At 41.9% G+C, this 18841-nt stretch overlaps 1 pseudogene; it reads left to right on the top strand.

The window, feature by feature from the left end:
* Positions 1-13424: 13424 nt before the first annotated feature.
* On the top strand, positions 13425-16432 carry LOC145067343 (membrane-bound O-acyltransferase gup1-like; annotated as a pseudogene).
* The last annotated feature ends 2409 nt before the right edge of the window (positions 16433-18841 follow it).

Genomic DNA, 18841 nt, shown 5'->3' on the forward strand with positions numbered 1-18841 from the left:
GAATTCTCTTGGAGGGAGAGCGTTGAGTTTGCGTATAGATCTATACTGGATTGACTATCCTACACCTTGCTGCTAGCTACAGCCGGACCTGCAGGTCTGCGGGTGCCAAACGTCATTCCGTTATTACGACCGTTCTTTATGTCGTTGTTATCAGTCGATAGTATGGTGCAATTATCACATTATACCTTAATATAAATCCGGTTTAAGGTAGTAGTAATCAGTACAACAGTAGTTCTTATTATACAAAACTACAGTACTACAATGATTTACCCATTACATATTTTGGTGATAATCTCACTTAAGCATTAATGTACAAACTATATTTTATCAAATAATAGTTATACTTGGGTAATCACACACTTTTACAACAGACGAGTTTACAAAACAGTTAAGCCTTGGTAGAAGGTTACTATTATAGAAAATATAGGATTTTCTGAGAGATTCAAACTTTTGCAAATACTTTTAAACATTTATTTACATTTTTACAAACTTATACATTGGGACAAGTTCAAACGTTTTTGACAATGAACATTGACACTAAAATACTTATGAACTCACCAGCTTAATGCTGATAAACTCTTTCAAAATAACTTGTATTCTCAGGTCATCAGTAGACAGGTACCGATGCCAGCTTTTTGAGATGATGGAGCGTACTCAAGACTCATCATTTTATTATTTTGATTTACGTTATATTTTTGGTGTCTAAAACTGTACAGAACACGCATGTATTAAATTTATATATTTAATGCAATGGATGATGTTGTTTGCCTATTTACATTTACTGTGTTGTGATTACCTTACATGACGTCCTCCGCCCCAGAACGTTTCCGCCGTTCTTGGTTTTGGGGTGTGACATATACCTCTATAAGACACTCTACCGCGCTTACATCCTGTGACCAGGGCTTTCCGGAAGGAGGGCGACACTACATGTATAGATCTATACAGGACAGACACTATTATATCCCGACTGTTAACTACAGTCCGAGCCGACCAGGCTCAGGGGTGGCACTACTTCACTACACTATGTATGACCGGGAAGGTCATCAGACTCTCTATTTCTCAGACTATTGTTCACCAAAAAGGAATACATTTAATTCCACATTAATACACTAAGACTAAAGTCTAAGCTAACATCCTGAAGTAAGTAAGTATCTATTACTAATGGAAGTTTTGCACCACTACTACTGACAACAGGCATTCCTTATTTACACTACATACTGTAGATTTACTACCATACTTTTACAACTCACAATTTTAAATGATAAAACTTACACGTAACTTAAAGGGTTTCACTTACGATGTACTTTCTGGAAAATATAGGATTTTATAGGGTTTTCTACTACATATAAATGTAAATTGCAGCTTTTCACACTATAAGTTTTAACACATTTTATACATTAACCACACTAAATTCTTATGAACTCACCAGCTTTATGCTGATACTGGTTTTCAAAATAACTTGTATCCTCAGGTCAAAGATAGACAGTTACAGGTGCAGGTACAACATTTTGGAGAAAATGGAGCTTACAAGATTCATCTCTTATTTTTGTTATACTTTTGGTGTCTATTGAAATTTTTACAGAACATGGTTGTAGTTAAACTTACTAAGTAAATGAAATGGTTGTTGTTTCTTGTTTTTACTATTATGCAATTGTGATGATACTGTACATGACGTCCTCCACCCCGGAACGTATTCCGCCGTTATCGGTTTTGGGGTGTGACACGTCAAGAGATGCACCAAATGCACACTTGTAGCCAGACACACACATACACACACACACTCAAGAGTAGGTTAGCTTGATTAGGGTTTCTCTAGGCTGTAAAGATAATGAAAGAGGCTGCAAATGAGCCGTAAGTTCCTTAAATAGTGGTACAAATCCCTAAAAATTAGGGTTTCCTTTACAGTGTCTACTCGTCGAGTTGGGGCCATATGTTCCTTAAATAGTGGTACAAATCCCTGAAAATTGAGTCCCGCGTCCGAAACGATCTCTACCCCCAACTCGTCGATTTCCAATCCAAAACCTTAAAATTTTGAAAAAAAGATAACTGATACATAAAATGAGCATTACAAATCTCTCCCACTTGAACTAGACTTCGTCCCCGAAGTCCTCAGATGCAAACAAATCAGGGTAATGCTCCCGTATTTCATCCTCTTACTCCTATGTCCATTTGGAGTCTCTTCGGTGCTGCCATTGCACCTTCACCAACTTCACCTCCTTGTTACAAAGAACCTTAGTCTCCCTATCTAGCTAGAACCGCAATGGGTCTCACAATGTAGTCACTACAGCAAAAATACCCTTTAATGACGCGCAAACAATGACACTCGCTAATTTATGATACATATTTTTGTGTGTCCTTAAAAATAATGTCAGCCTTCCAAAATTTGAAGGATAGAAGACACGTATTTTCGCATGCCCTTAAATTAGTGTCTTAAGAAAAAAAATTACAGAGGGCGCTTTATCTTAAACGTGCGTCCTCTATAGGTGTCGCTTTATAATTTTAGTGAAACGCGCCTTGAGTAGATAATGGGGGAAAACGAAACCCTAAACTTTTGAAAACACTCTCACTTCTCATTAGCCTCTGCAACAATGGTCGATCTCAGTACCTCTACTCATCTCATTTAATCTCTTAGAGTTATTAAACTTAAAGGGTATGTAGATCACATGATCTTCGAAGCTGAGGTTCTTTAATTTCCTACTTTCTTCTTCCGCAAAGCTGCATCAAACCAAATTTATAATAATTATTTGGTTTTAAAAAATTGTAGGAATTCTTTTTCCAAATGGGGCGATAGTGGTGAAGTGGATCTGAAACTCGAACTAGAACACCTAATCATTCTTACAGCCAATAGATGTCTATTGGGTAAAGAAGTTTGTAACAAGACCTTCGATGATGTGTCTACTTTTTTCCATGATCTTGATAACGACATTTTTCCCGTCAGTGTCATATTCCCGTATCTCCCCAACCCAGCCCATCGGCCACCCTACATCTGAATCGGAGGTCACCGGACTTCTCATCGCTGCTCTTTTTGCAGGGTAGTACACGAGTTCTGTCACCTCAACATGGATCGGAGCTTACCTCCTCTGCAACCAGAAACACATTTGCGGCGGTGGTTGAAGAACAGAAGGATCTGTGAAAAAACACGACGACAAGGTTGACCATGATATCTTGTCGGAGATGAATGTGTTATACAAATACATAAAGGAAGCGATGAGACTCCACCCTCCTCTAGTCATGCTCTTACAAATCTCACACAGCGAGTCCACTATGACAACAAAGAAGGAAAGAGGAAGTGGATACATCTGGCTATGATGCTGTTGCAGGTATTATATGATTTAGTATTAGTTATTCAGAACTTGTTAATATATCAGTTAAAGTTGTAATCATTAAGTCTTTGAATTTCAAGAAAATACTTTCAAAGAGTACGAAGGAGAAACGAACACATATTATCTGCCTGGAGGGTTTGAAGGTCACAAATTGGATGAAATTTTTGGACACAAGGAAACAAAACAGCAGAGGTGAAGCATTATAGGTGAGAATTCTTTTAGTAATTTTGGGTAATTGAAATTATTTCGGCTTCACATTTTCTCATGACATACTTTACTAAAATAGGGAAATGTGGGAGACATCAATGAAAAGCATAGACACCAGGTACTTAAAACTCTCATGTGGATATAAAACATGCACACACTGTATAACACCGTGAATTCCAAAACAATTTTTCGCATTTTATAAAAACACAATTTGTTTAATCGTTCATAAAAACATCAATGTTTGAAACTCAATCCATGCCATACAAAAATCCCAAGATCTCATAACATAAAAATCCTATGTGTGTGTGTACAGATCAAGCCGGCGCCTTCCCACGGTCATCACTAGTACCTGAAACAAATAAAACCAACACTGTAAGCACAAAGCTTAGTGAGTTCCCCAAAATACCACACATAACACATATTAGACACTCGAGGCTATAACCCTGTGGGTCCGTGGACTCTACTCTGTGAACCCTCTGGTTCTAACTCTGTGAACCTTCCGGTTCCAACTCTATAAACATGCACAACATAAATCACATAGAAATAATGCAGTACAACATATAACATACATATATCATGCAATTACTATGTCACATAACTTTGATTACCTACTCAAGGTAAAGTATAGTGAGAAGACTCACCCCGCGTATCTCGATAACTCGTAAATCTCGGTAATCACTCGCGCTCGATCCCCCGAGCTATAATCCTCCTATAACACAATATATCCCTAATTAACACTTTCAAAACTAAGGTTGACTAACCTTATCAAGTCAACACTGGTTAACTCTGGTCAATGTTCAACGATCAACTTTGACCGGACTCGGCCAGTGCACTAGAGCGACTCGGCGAGTCTATACGTGTTCACTGACTCCCTAGGATCCTCTCTTGAGACGTCGAGTACTTCCCTAACTCGACGAGTTCCACCTGGCATGAATCGCGGGGCCACCACGACTCAACTCGCCGAGTCTCAAGAACAACTCGGCGAGTTCCGGCTTGACTCAGCCCCCTATTGACTCTCCCTGACTCACTAGGTCATTCCCCAACCAGGCGAGTCTACTCGCTGAACAATTTATGTGAAACCCCAACCCTACTCGCCGAGTCTCAAGAACAACTCGGAGAGTTCATGCCATGCACCAACTCTATTGACCTTCTGGGGTCAGATCTGTTTTCCCAAACCATAGATATGGCCTTCCCAAGCATGAATGGCACGTAAAGTTCGAAACTTGATGCTTGTATAACCCCCACAAGGCATCAAAAGGAGATTTGGTCCCAAAAATGACAACCTAGGTCCAATAACTCCATAATAACCCAAAAAGCTCCAAGGGTTAAGGTCTCTGGACCTCTTTGAGTCCAGATCCAAGGCACAAACTCGAAGAGGGACCATTTGCTTCACATAATCACTCTCCAAAGGGGTTAGAAAACCCTAACTCTAAAGATCAACCCTAAAACTGAAGGAGGTTCGAACTATTACCTCAAAATGAAGCCTCTGGACTCTGGATCTGCTGGAATCTCACCTCCTCCTTGCTCTTGCCACCTTCTTCTTGCTAACCAAGGAATACAAAGGCCCAAAAGTGGCTTCCTCTATCCCAAAACGAATTAGCTCTCTTAGGGTTCTCTCAAGGGACTGGTAGCCGCAATGGGAGGCTATAAGTGCCTTTAAGTAGTGCTCCAAACCTGCGGAATTAGGGTTTCATTAAACAGCGTTGACTTCGCCGCGTGAACTAGACATCATCGTAAGGGGAATTATGCTGCTCACTCATCTCATGCTTCGGCTCCCAAGTCATCCCGGACCCTTTACGATGATGCCACTGAACCAAAACCAAGGGTACCTCCTTGTTCCTCAAAACCTTGATTTTCCAATCTCTGATAGCCACTGGTCTCTTAGCGTAATTCAGGCTCGCATCCACCTGAATATCCTCTAATGGAACCACTACCGACTCATCAGCTATACACTTTCGCAGTTGCGACACATGGAAAGTGTTGTGAATCTGCCCCAACTCTGCTGGAAAATCCAAACGATAAGCTACCATGCCTACCCTCGCGACCACCCGAAATGGACCAATATATCAGGGCCCCAACTTTCCCCTCTTCCTGAATCGAATCACTCCTTTCCAAGGAGAGACCTTCAGGAGCACAAATTCGCCGACCTGAAACTCAAGCTCGGACCGGCGTCTGTCCGCATAACTCTTCTGACGACTCTGAGCGGTCAACAACCTCTATCTGACCTGCTGGATCTGCTCTGTCGTCTGAAGCACGATCTCTGTACTGCCCATCACATGCTGTCCGACCTCTCCCCAGCAAATGGGGGTCCGACACCTCCTCCCATACAACAGCTCAAAGGGCGGCATACCAATGCTCGAATGATGGCTGTTGTTGTAGGAAAACTCCGCCAAGGGCAAGTACGTATCCCAACTCCCCCCGAAATCCAACACACATGCCCAGAGCATGTCCTCGAGCGTCTGAATCGTCCGCTTACTCTGTCCATATGTCTGGGGGTGATATGCGGTACTAAAATGCAGCCTAGTACCCAACTCCTCATGAAACTTCTTCCAGAATCTGGAAGTGAAACGTACATCCCGGTCTGAGACAATTGAGATTGGCACTCCATGCCGAGATACCACTTCCCTCACGTACATCTCTGCTAACTTCTCTGCGGAGGAGCTCTCACTAATAGCAAGGAAGTAGGCGCTCTTTGTCAACCTATCCACAATTACCCAAATTGCATCGACTCCCCTAGAAGTCCTTGGCAAATTGGTGATAAAATCCATGGTGATCTGTTCCCACTTCCATTCGGGAACCTCCAACGGCTGCAACTTACCATGCGGTCTCTGGTGTTCGGCCTTAAACCTACGGCAGGTTAAGCACCTCTCAACAAACCACGCAACATCCCTCTTCATACAGGGCCACCAATACTCCCTCCTCAGGTCCAAATACATCTTAGTGGCCCCAGGATGGATCGAGAATTTCGACCGATGATCCTCTTCCATCAAAATGGTACACGCCCCACCCACAAATGGTACCCATATACGCCCCTGAAAAGTCATAAGCCCCCGACCATCGGTAACGAACTCCGATACCAACCCAACAACTCTCTCCCTCTTCTGGTTCTCCGATCTCACGACCTTAGCCTGTGCTCCACGAATGGTGTCCAACACCGGAGCCATCACGGTCAATCGCAAACATACATCTCGCAATGGTGCGCTCTCCGCCCTGCGACTCAGGGCGTCGGCTACCATATTAGCCTTGCCCGGATGGTACAGAATCTCACAATCATAATCCTTGACCACATCCAACCACCTCCTCTGCCTCATATTTAGGTTGGGCTGATCCATCAAATACTTCAGGCTCTTATGGTCTGTGTATATCGTACACCGAACCACATACAGATAGTGACGCCAAATCTTAAGGGTGAACACCACTGCCCCTAACTCTAGATCATGGGTGGGATACCTCGTCTCATGAGGTTTCAGTTGCGTCGATGTGTATGCTATCATATGCCCTCTCTGATCAGCACCGCTCCCAACCCTAAGATCGATGCATCACAGCATACCACAAAGTCCTCCATCCCCTCTGGGAGGGCTAACACCGGGGCTTCGCATAACCTTTAGCGAAGCGTCTCAAAGAAGGCCTGCTGCTCGGGGCCCCATGAAAACGCGACACCCTTCCGGGTCAACCTGGTGAGTGGCACTGTGATCTTAGAGAAATCATTGATAAATCTATGATAATAACCAGCCTACCCTAGGAAACTCCTGATCTCGTAGGGTGACCTCGGCACCTCCCAACTCATCACCACCTCAACTTTGGCAGGGTCGACCAATATCCCTTTCTGGTTAACGAGATGACCCAGGAACTGGACCTCTCGCAACCAGAAATCACACTTGGAGAATTTGGCATAAAGCCTCTCCGATCTCAGAACTCCGAGGATCTCCCTCAAATGCTCCTCATGCTGCTCTCTAGATCTCGAATATACCAAAATGTCATAGATGAATACAATCACTGACCGATCCAGCATCGGCTTGCACACTCGGTTCATGAGATCCATGAACACTGCCGGGGCATTGGTGAGCCCGAAAGGCATCACCATAAACTCGTAATGCCCATAACGCATCCTGAACACTGTCTTATAGATGTCCTCATTTCGCACCCTCACTTGATGATATCCAGACCTCAAATCGATCTTGGAGAACCAAGATGCTCCTTGTAACTGATCGAACAAATCGTCGATCCTCGGTAACAGGTAACGGTTCTTGACCGTCAGCTTGTTCAACTCCCGGTAATCAATGCACATCCGGTGTGAACCATCCTTCTTCTTGACAAACAGGATAGGCGCTCCCCACGGTGAGCTGCTCGGCCGAATAAACCCCTTCCCCAGCAGCTCCTGCAGCTGTGAGGATAACTCATGCATCTCTGGAGGTGCAAGGCAATAAGGCACCTTAGCGATAGGCGCGGCCCCCGGAACCAAATCGATACTGAACTCCACTTGCCTCACAGGAGGCACACCCGGCAACTCCTCTGGAAATACATCTGGGAACTCAACACCGAAAATCTCAAACACGCATCCCCGGAGAACCTCCGTGGCATATATCACCCTCTCGTCAGCTACGGAAACCCTCAGAGGACGACTCAATGTCTCACGACTAACACTGATATGCTGACTAAAAGCCAAAGATACAAAAGACCGACTCACACCCGAGTCAAATAACACCAAGGGAGGTACATAATTCACAAGAAAAGTACCTACGCATAACATAATATAAGCATAATATCTCAACATCAAAAATATATACACGAAAGAATACATACCAGCCACGACATCGGGCGCTGCGCGGACCTCCTCCATGGTCAACTGAAAGGCTCTCCCTCGTGCCCTTGGCGCCTCGGCCTTCACTGGCCGACTCTCGGTAGCTCTGATGGCGACAAGGGCAGATCCCTGAGGTGCTCCCTGAGCTGATCCCCGCAACTGCGGACACTCCGCCTTCCAGTGTCCGGTCTGGTTGCAGTGGAAACACACTGTAAACCCCTTGGGGCAGTCCTTGGCCATATGCCCCTCCTTGCCACATTTGTAGCAAGATCCAGCTCTACATACTCCATCATGACCCTTGTCGCACTTTCGACAAGTGCAGCCCTTCTGGCTCCCCGATTTGGGATCAACGGGCTTGGCCCGCTTGGCTGCCGGCTGGGACTGTGCCGGTCGTCGATCCCTCCCCTGAGACTCCACCTCCTCCCTGGCCTGAGTCTCTAGCTCAATCTCCCTCTTCCGGGCATTTGCCTGAAGCTCGGGAAATGTCTGGTACATGGAGTTCGCCACGAACTCCCGAATGTCTCGCCTTAAAATACTAAAATATCGGCTCATATGTGCCTGCTCAGTGGACACGTGCTCAGAGCAGAACATCTCCCTCTCGTGGAACATCCTGGTAATCACCGTAACAGACTCAGTACCCTAGTTGAGGGTCAGAAACTCTTGAGCCAAACGCTCCCTCTCCACCTGGGGAACGTACTCATCTCGGAACATCGCAGTGAACCTCTCCCAGGTCACTGCCGTAAGCTCAGCAGGCGTAAAGTGCGCCTTCACAAACTTCCACCAGTCCTTCGCTCCCAAGCGAAGCTGGTTCAGCGCGAACCGAACTCTCATATGCTTAGGAGATGAGCAAGTGAATAAACACCCATCTATGTCAGAAATCCATCTCATAGCCGCCACCGGGTCCTAGGTCCCATCAAACTCCGGCGGTTTTGTGTTGCTGAACTCTCGGAACAGCAACGCATCACCACCCTGCAGCCTCGCGGCAGCAATAGCTGTGGTGGCCGCTGCAACAACAGCCTCAGAAAGAGCGGCATAACGCTTGTCGAAAGTCTCAATCAACGTGGTCTTAATAGACCCGAACATCTCTGGTATCTCTGCCCTAATGGTCGCAGCCACCTCCTCATGGATGATCCGGCGGATCTCCTCATCCCTGGCCCCACTGCTCTCAGGCATAAGACGCGTCCTCACCATGATCTACCTCTGAAATACAACATACGATAAATTAGAATCCGTTCGAGCATACTCACACTCGACAACTCATTCCTCCTTGATCCCTGGGCATTCCAACGATTCTTACTTTGGCTGTACACCGCCCCGGTGCTTTCAGTAGTACGGGCCCAATACTACTGTCCGCACCGTATCAAAATACACCCCAAGTCCTCCTCTTCGGATCCCAAGCTCCAAGTACTCTATTATGCATATTCCACTCTCTAACCGATCTCTCATAAGCCCCTCGCTGCTACCTACTCACTCTCAAGCATCTCATAGCAGCTCACCTCTCCCTAGGCTAAGGCATCACAAATCAGGCCACTCTAGTCCTAATAGGAGTACCTAGCCTACTCTAGCATGAGAATACATCATATCGATATTAATATCACATAACACGAGGGTATTTTGGGAAATCACCATTCGGGCGCGGACTGATTGTACACACAACTCTGATCTGCATTTTTCCAAAAATCTCTTACTCTTTTTAAAAATACTTCTCAAATCCTCAGTTTGAGTTCAAATACGCCCGAAAGTGTACTCGAATACCTCAAACCAAGGCTCTGATACCAACTTGTAACACCGTAAATTTCAAAACAATTTTTCGCATTTTATAAAAACACAATTCATTTAATCATTCATAAAAACATCAATGTTTGAAACTCAATCCATGCCATACAAAAATCCCAAGATCTCGTAACATAAAAATCCCGTGTGTGTGTACTGATCAAGTCGGCGCCTTCCCAGGGTCATCACTAGTACTTGAAACAAATAACACCAACACTGCAAGCACAAAGATTAGTGAGTTCCCCAAAATACCACACATAACACATATTAGACACTCGAGGCTATAACCTTGTGGGTCCGTGGACCCTACTCTGTGAACCCTCTGGTTCTAACTCTGTAAACCTTCCGGTTCCAACTCTATAAACATGCACAGCATAAATCACATAGAAATAATGCAGTACAACATATAACATACATATAGCATACAATTACTCTGCCACATAACTCTGATTACCTACTCAAGGTAAAGTATAGTGAGAAGACTCACCTCGCGTATCTCGATAAATCGTAAATCTCGGTAATCACTCGCGCTCGATCCCCCGAGCTATAATCCTCCTATAACACAATATATCCCTAATTAACACTTTCACAACTAAGGTTGAATAACCTTATCAAGTCAACACTGGTCAACTTTGGTCAATGATCAACGGTCAACTTTGACCGGACTCGACGAGTGCACTAGAGCGACTCGGCGAGTCTATACGTGTTCACTGACTCCCTAGGATCCTCTCTTGAGACGTCGAGTACTTCCCTAACTCGACGAGTTCCACCTGGCATGAATCACGGGGCCACCACGACTCAACTCGCCGAGTCTCAAGAACAACTCGGCGAGTTCCGGCTTGACTCAGCTCCCTATTGACTCTCCCTGACTCACTGGGTCATTCCCCAACCCAGCGAGTCTACTCGCTGAACAATTTACGTGAAACCCCAACCCTACTCGCTGAGTCTCAAGAACAACTCGGCGAATTCATGCCATGCACCAACTCTATTGACCTTCTGGGGTCAGATCTGTATTCCCAAACCATAGATATGGCCTTCCCAAGCATGATTGTCACGTAAAGTTCGAAACTTGATGCTTGTATAACCCACACAAGGCATCAAAAGGATATTTGATCCCAAAAATGACAACCTAGGTCCAATAACTCCATAATAACCCAAAAATCTCCAAGGGTTAAGGTCTCTGGACCTCTTTGAGTCCGGATCCAAGGCACAAACTCGAAGAGGGACCATTTGCTTCACATAATCACTCTCCAAAGAGGTTAGAAAACCCTAACTCTAAAGATCAACCCTAAAACTAAAGGAGGTTCGAACTATTACCTCAAAATGAAGCCTTTGGACTCTGGATCTGCTGGAATCTCACCTCCTCCTTGCTCTTGCCACCTTCTTCTTGCTAAACAAGGAATACAAAGGCCCAAAAGTGACTTCCTCTCTCCGAAAATGAATTAGCTCTCTTAGGGTTCTCTCAAGGGACTGGTAGCCGCAATGGGAGGCTATAAGTGCCCTTAAATAGTGCTCCAACCCCGGGGAATTAGGGTTTCATTAAACAGCGTGGACTCGCCGAGTCCACTCTTTGTACTCGTCGAGTCCAGACGCGAACCCGTGCCCATAGCCGCGATCATACTCGGCGAGTTTGGGCTCCAACTCGTCGAGTCTCCTCACAAATCACCAAAAATATAAGAATGAATAATACCTGGGAATCCAGGCTGTTACACACTGTTTAGTATTTTTTCGTTTGGATTTCTTTTGAAGTGAATGGCTTTAAAAGTACTTGACATTTCAATGCAAAATGACCACATTTCTTGAGTTGTATATTAACTTGTATAGTTGAAAGTTTATTTTTTTGTGGACATCTTCAGGATAAAGTCAAACTGATTAGCCACATAAATACCATTGAAGATTATCTGTGCTCTTTCACATCACAAGTACACTAGAATCACTTGTTTTTCTCTTAAACTAACGACATCCATTTTTGGTCAACTTCTCATATTTTTCTTATTCAAGTTAACAGGGCTCAGAAGTAGCCAACATATCCACAACAACTTTCCCCGAAACACTTGACTGGCTGCATAATCATCTTCTTCAGGTAAACATCAGTTTCCATTCATGTTTCTTATCCATTAATTCTTAAATATTTTGTCACGTTATGTTTATCCATCATATTGAACAAGGTATATCCTCCTCCTCTAAAGAAAATGTTGGTCAACATGATGAAACCTAGATTCAGGATTTCACAGGTACAAATCGTTGACTTTTCATCTCCAGAGGTAATATTCAATTTTTTTTAATATATGAAATATACATGTTGATATAGTATATATATGTGTGAGTATGATTGTATGTATGTATTTTTATACAGGGCAGTGCAAGACAATTATTTCAACTTTTGCAGGGACCAATGGAAGAGGATACACTGAAATCTTATTTTGAGAAAATTATTATGATTGGACATAAACAACATTACAGAAGGACACATGTATTCTCTCAAAACCTTTCTAACTTATTTTATGCTATGCAATTATTATTATTATGAATGATTCTACTATACTCATATAATCATTTTTTTTTGCAAAGAATGATAATCAGGATCCAAAACAATTGCAGCAGCCTCATACTTCTCATGCATTTGCTCTTTCTCAAGTCTGAGTGGGTTACCAGTTCTGAATGAGTTAAAGTTCTGAATCACAGTACTGGTTGGTTTTCAAGGTCCGAGTGGGTTACCAGTTCTGAATGAGGCCAAACGAAAGCAGAAACCTACAAATTTGTAACCATGGGCTGCAAAGAACTGAAGAACTTAAACTTTACAAGAAAAGGGTAAATTTCAAAATATACCAACCAACTTTTGCATTAACTTTTACCATAATAGATATAATATTAATAACTTTTTTAAAATAAAAAAAAATCCATATATGCTTACATGGCAAATGCAAAAGAAGCTAACAAGTTACAAGCCTATAGCAAGATTACATGAAATAACTAAACCAGACTCCATATTCTTTTATCGTATAACGTCATGTGAGTATCTTTACTAATAGAAATCAACCTTATTTTCAACCTTACAATCAATTCATAAGACAACCTTAAATCAGACATGTAATTCTCAAAGTAGGAAACAACATATTCAACTTATTTTCTTGAAATAACACCCAAGAATGATCAAATCCTAATCCATATAAAAAGTTCCTTCAACATATCAAAAACCTTGACAACATTGGAAGAAGAAAAAATACCTTAATTTGAAAGAGATTGTTTGAATTTGAACACCTATTATAAAACATACAATTGAATCCATCAATAGAATTATTTCCAGTACTAGACCACCTATGCTTCCTGGATCTAGTCTCGGTCCCGCTCCTTCAGCTCCTGGTTCTTCCAATTCCGTTCATGGAACTAATCTTCCCTTTGCTTCTTCCAGCTGCCAGGTAATTCTATAAATAACTTTCTTTCAATGACTTGTTTGTTGTTTCAAATTCTGATTTATTTATTTTAATGTATGTAAAGGGAGGGAAGATAGGGGATCCCTAGAGCGGGGTCCCACTCGGTAACCGATCGAGGTGTACACATGTTGCCAGCTGGAAGTGGTATGGGTGTTATGTGTGGGATGACTAGAGGCCCATTTTATATTTCCATGTTTTAGGAAACTTTAAAATTGTGTGCCTTCACATCTTTGATTTATGTTGCGTTGTCTGGGAGATAGGTTCTTTTTCTTAATTATGTTGCCTTGTCTGGGATTTTAATTTGTGTCTAGTGATTGCAATTGCACATCCGTCATTGCAACACCTGTTGTTCAGGAAAAACATGTTACATAATGTTACAGGCAAATATTTATTGTTATGGCATTAGTAATAATAGTATTTGTATATCAGTATGAGTGTTATTCTAAAAATAGTATTAATATATTTCTTTTAGCAGGAGAGAAGTGTGGGGATTGACAAGTTCTCACATACTATATACTTATGTTATTTTCTATATGCACCTCTCTATATTGTTGGCCCTATTATAAGTTTGAACGCATTTGCTTCCCAGGTTCTCTTACTTCCTATTACTCTTCTTCAACTTCACAATTTACATTCCGATTCATGTTTCCATTCAATTCCATGGTTGCCAAATGGATGCAATTGACAAATTCTATTTGTTGCTTTGGGAAATGAACTGACAAGAATATGATTCCTTTTGTGGCAACTGGATAGACCTCAGAAGAGTTATACACTTAAGCAAGTGGCTTGGTATGGTTTTTGTTGGGTCCTTAGCCTCTTACTTATGGAGATCATGGCACACTTTTTCTATTACAATGCCTTTGTGATTAGGTGAGTGATAAATAACAACATATATCCCATATTCATATTGTATTATCATCTAACTTCGTGTCTTTTAATATTACGTAGTGGAATCTGGAAACAGTTATCACTTATGGAAGTCTTCATTACTGGATATGGGGTGAGACTTAATTTCACAACCTCGCTTATTAATACGTACATTAATTGTCTTATGCTTCGTGCATCATTTACCACGTACAAGTCCTAAACTTCATGTGGCTCAAAATTTTCCTCATATGGCGTTACATCCAATTCTGGGCACTGGTAAGTAAATGTAAATCCCCATTTTTATTTTTTTAATAAAATATTGTAAAGTAATTATATTACACATGGCTTATTACCTTAGTGTTTGGTTATATGGGAAGGTAAGTGGGATTGATTCCCCTGAGTATATGCCACGATGTATAAAAAACTGCTATAACTGGGAAAGCTTTTGGAAAAATTGGCATGCTTCCTTTAACAAATGGTCTTGTCAGGTAAAGCTTATTATGTATGTTATTTTAGTTATTATATAACCTAGAGCTACCAATATATATATATATATATATATATATATATATATATATATATGTGTGTGTGTGTGTGTGTGTGTATGTTGTCTTGTCTTTTAAAATCAAGAATGACATTGACTACAACACACTTAATTTATTTTATGAAATGATTTATATTTATAGGTACATGTACATCCCTCTTGGGGGATCTGGAAGGAAGCTTTTAAATGTGTGGGTTGTCTTCACATTTGTTGCCATATGGCATGATCTTGAATGGTATTTAATTTTGGTGGAAATTATCCACATCTAAGTGAGTTTATGCTATGCATAGGAAACTTCTCTCATGGGCATGGTTAACATGCATATTCTTTATTCCTGAAACGCTTTTGAAATCAACAGCAACTTCTTTTCAGGTGATGTAATAAGTTTTTATAGAGCAAATTTCAATGATCAAATATAATTTGTAAAGCATTTAATTTAAGTAGTTTGTATCAATATTTTCACCATGTAATCTCTTATAATTCGAGATTCCATTCCACGGCGTGTGTGTTTGCTTGCCAAATGATGGACGAAATTCAATTTTGTCTGATTCCTTCAACTTCTATGTTTTTTGGTTGGATAGATACCACAATTCCTAGAAGGAATTTATTTTTTTGTTTTTTTGTTCAAACACCAAAATACTTGGAATTCCCTGAAATTTGAGTTGTGGTTTTGCAGGCTGATAACGTATTTAAGGAGTTTATTTTGCGTGAGCTTAATTAGTGCAGTTGTCGGTGCTCTCATAATCGCGTGTCTCATTGTTTGTGTTGCATACAACTACCCTAATCTATGTTCCTGAAATAACAACACTTCCAAAGGAACCAATTTCCAATTCCAAAGTTAATTAATTTAAATAATTAAAATTGTGGGCTTTGTCATCGGACCAATTTCCACAGATATGTTGGTTTAGTTTAAAAGAATTTAAAAATGACCATTTTGCCCTTATATCTATTTGGCATGTTGCTAACCTTGTGGGCTTTGTCATCGGACCATCGGGCATAAGTTGGCTAAAATTTGTATTTCTTCAGACAGAAGGTTTCTATTTCTATTTCTGTTTTCGCCAAATTATTGCACATATCTACTTTGGAGTTGATAAAATCAAATGTTGTTTTCTTTTTCCTGGACTACCCGCTCTTTTTGGCTTGCTTGTAACATTTTATGTGGGAAAAAGGTAAAAACCATCAATATTCTACACCCTCAAAGGCCCACCATTCTTTTTTAGCGTTTGATTTCGGGCAAAATTGTAATTTTTTGGTAGAATTCAAGATTCCATTCCATGGCATGACTGATTGCTAAATGGATGGAATTTCAAATTCCATGTTTGATGGATTTCACACCATTCCAAAGGGAAGGAATTTGATTCCATTCTTACTAAGTGCATTGAATTATAAGAATAAACAGTAATTAAAAAATTATAATATGTTGTCACAAGCTGCAAGAGATGCTGGAGCCCTTGGTGAAGCTAAGGACAAACTGGAGAAGTGAGTTGAAGAGCTGACATGGAGATTAGAATTTGAGAAGCAATTGAGGGTATATTTTTTTTATATTTCTTGTATCTAATTAGTTTGTAAATTTTTGTTACAACTTCTATTGATTTGTTGTATCTTTTCATGGAACGATTATCTGTATGACATTAAATTTTATGCAATGGATTGTATTTTTTGTATATGATATTTAATTTTGTAGTATGAGATATTAAATACAAATTTAATTTGAAAAGTAGTAAATCTATAAATAATTTTTTTTAAACATTTAAAATTATGATACGCAAAAATGTGTGTCATATTCATTTATGACATGGTCTTTCTTGACAGGGGCTTTAATGATACGCAATGCACGTCGTAAGGTTACGACACGCAAATGTATGTCATCTTCCTTTATGACAGGGCCTTCCTTGATACGCCATGCGTGTCGTAAACGCGCGTCGTAAATGCATGTCGTAATTGCGCGTCGTAAATAGACGGCTCACAAAAGAGTGTCGTCTCTCGTTATGACAGGGCCTTCTTTGACATGCATTTGCGCGTCGTCTAAGAGTTTTACGACACGCATTGCGCGTCGTAAAAGGCTGTTTTTCTAGTAGTGAGTTCAGGCACTCATTAACCTGAATGTCGTCCAACGAAATAACTACGGCCTCATCAGTGATACACTTCCAGAGCTGAGACACTTGGAAGGTGTTGTGAATCTGACTAAGCTCATCTGGCAGATCCAAAAGGTAAGACACCTTGTCCACCTAGACGGTAATCCTAAACGGACCAATATACCAAGGCCCTAACTTTCCCATATTCCAGAACCGAATGACACCCTTCCACGGTGACACTTTGATCAATACGAAGTCTCCCACCTGGAACTTAAGATCCGAGCGACACCGGTCAGCATAGCTCTTCTGATGGCTTTGCACGACCCAAAGCCTGTCGCACACCTGCTGGATCAACTCGGTAGTCTTAAGAACCAACTCGATGTTTCCCATGATTCTGTACCCAACTTCACCCCAACAAATCAGGGTCCTATACCTCCAACCGCACAACATCTCAAATGGGGGTCGGTCGATGTTAGCATGACAACTATTGTTATATGAAAACTCTGCTAGTGGGAGGTGTGTATCCCAAATCCCTCCGAAGTCCAATACACATGCTCGAAGCATATCCTCGAGCGCCTGGATCATCTGCTCGCTCTGGCCGTCTGTCTGGGGGTGGTATGAAGTGCAGAAGTGTAACTGAGTTCCCAACTCTTCGTGGAACTTCTGCCAAAACATGGATGTAAACCGAACATCACGGTCTGAGACCACCGATACTAGCACTCCGTGCCTGACCACCACCTACCGCACATAGATTTCTGCTAATTTCTTCGTATAAATACTCTTGGAGATTGGCATAAAATGGGCACTCTTCGTTAATCTATCCATGATAAACCATATGGCATCCCGACACTCGCCGTCCTCGGTAAATTCATGATGAAGTCTATGGTGATATGTTCCCACTGCCACGTAAGAATGGGTAGTGGTTGAACCTTGCCTTGAGATCGCTGATGCTTAGCCTTGACCTTCCTCTAGGTCAAGCATCGCTCCACAAACTAGACGATCTCCCACTTCACGTAAGGCCACCAGTAGCACAACCTCATATCTCTATACATTTTTGTGGCTCTCAGATGTATAGATAACTTGGACTTATGTGCCTCCTCCAATATCTTTTGTCTCACTCCCCCAGTCACCGGTACCCACACCCGACCACACTGTGTCAAGAGTCCCCGACCATCCCGTACAAACAAGGGAAACTGGCCCCGAATCCGCTATATCTTATGGTTCACTTTCTTCAAACCCTCTACTTGAGCCTTATTAATCATATCTAACATTGGAGAGACCACCGTTATCCTCAAACAAGTGTTCCCAAATGGAGAACCTGCCACCTTTCAACTTAAACCATCGGCCACCACGTTGGTCTTCCCTAGATGTTACAAGATCTCGCAGTCATAATCTTTCAGTACATCCAACGACCTCCTATGTCGCATGATGAGGTTCTACTGATCCATCAAATACTTTAAACTCTTGTGGTCAATATAGATAGTGCACCGCACTCCGTATAAATAATACCTTCAAATTTTAAGGGAAAACACCACTGTCCCCCATTTCTAGGTCGTGTGTGGGGTAATTCGCCTTATGACGCTTCAACTGCCTCAAGGCATATGCGATCACATGCCCCCTCTACATCAAAACCGCCCCTAACCCTAAGATCGATGCATCACAATACACTACCAAATCATCCAACCCCTCGTGTAGTACTAGAATTGGGGCCTCACATAACCTTTTCCTCAAGGTCTCGAATGCCAAGTGCTAATCTGGGCCCCACCGAAATGTCACATTCTTCTTGGTCAAGCAGGTCAAAGGCACTGCAACCTTGG

Source organism: Lactuca serriola, chromosome 8 (genome assembly GCF_051521515.1).
Source record: "Lactuca serriola cultivar US96UC23 chromosome 8, Lser_US96UC23_V15, whole genome shotgun sequence".
In the NCBI taxonomy this organism is placed as follows: Eukaryota; Viridiplantae; Streptophyta; class Magnoliopsida; order Asterales; family Asteraceae; genus Lactuca; species Lactuca serriola.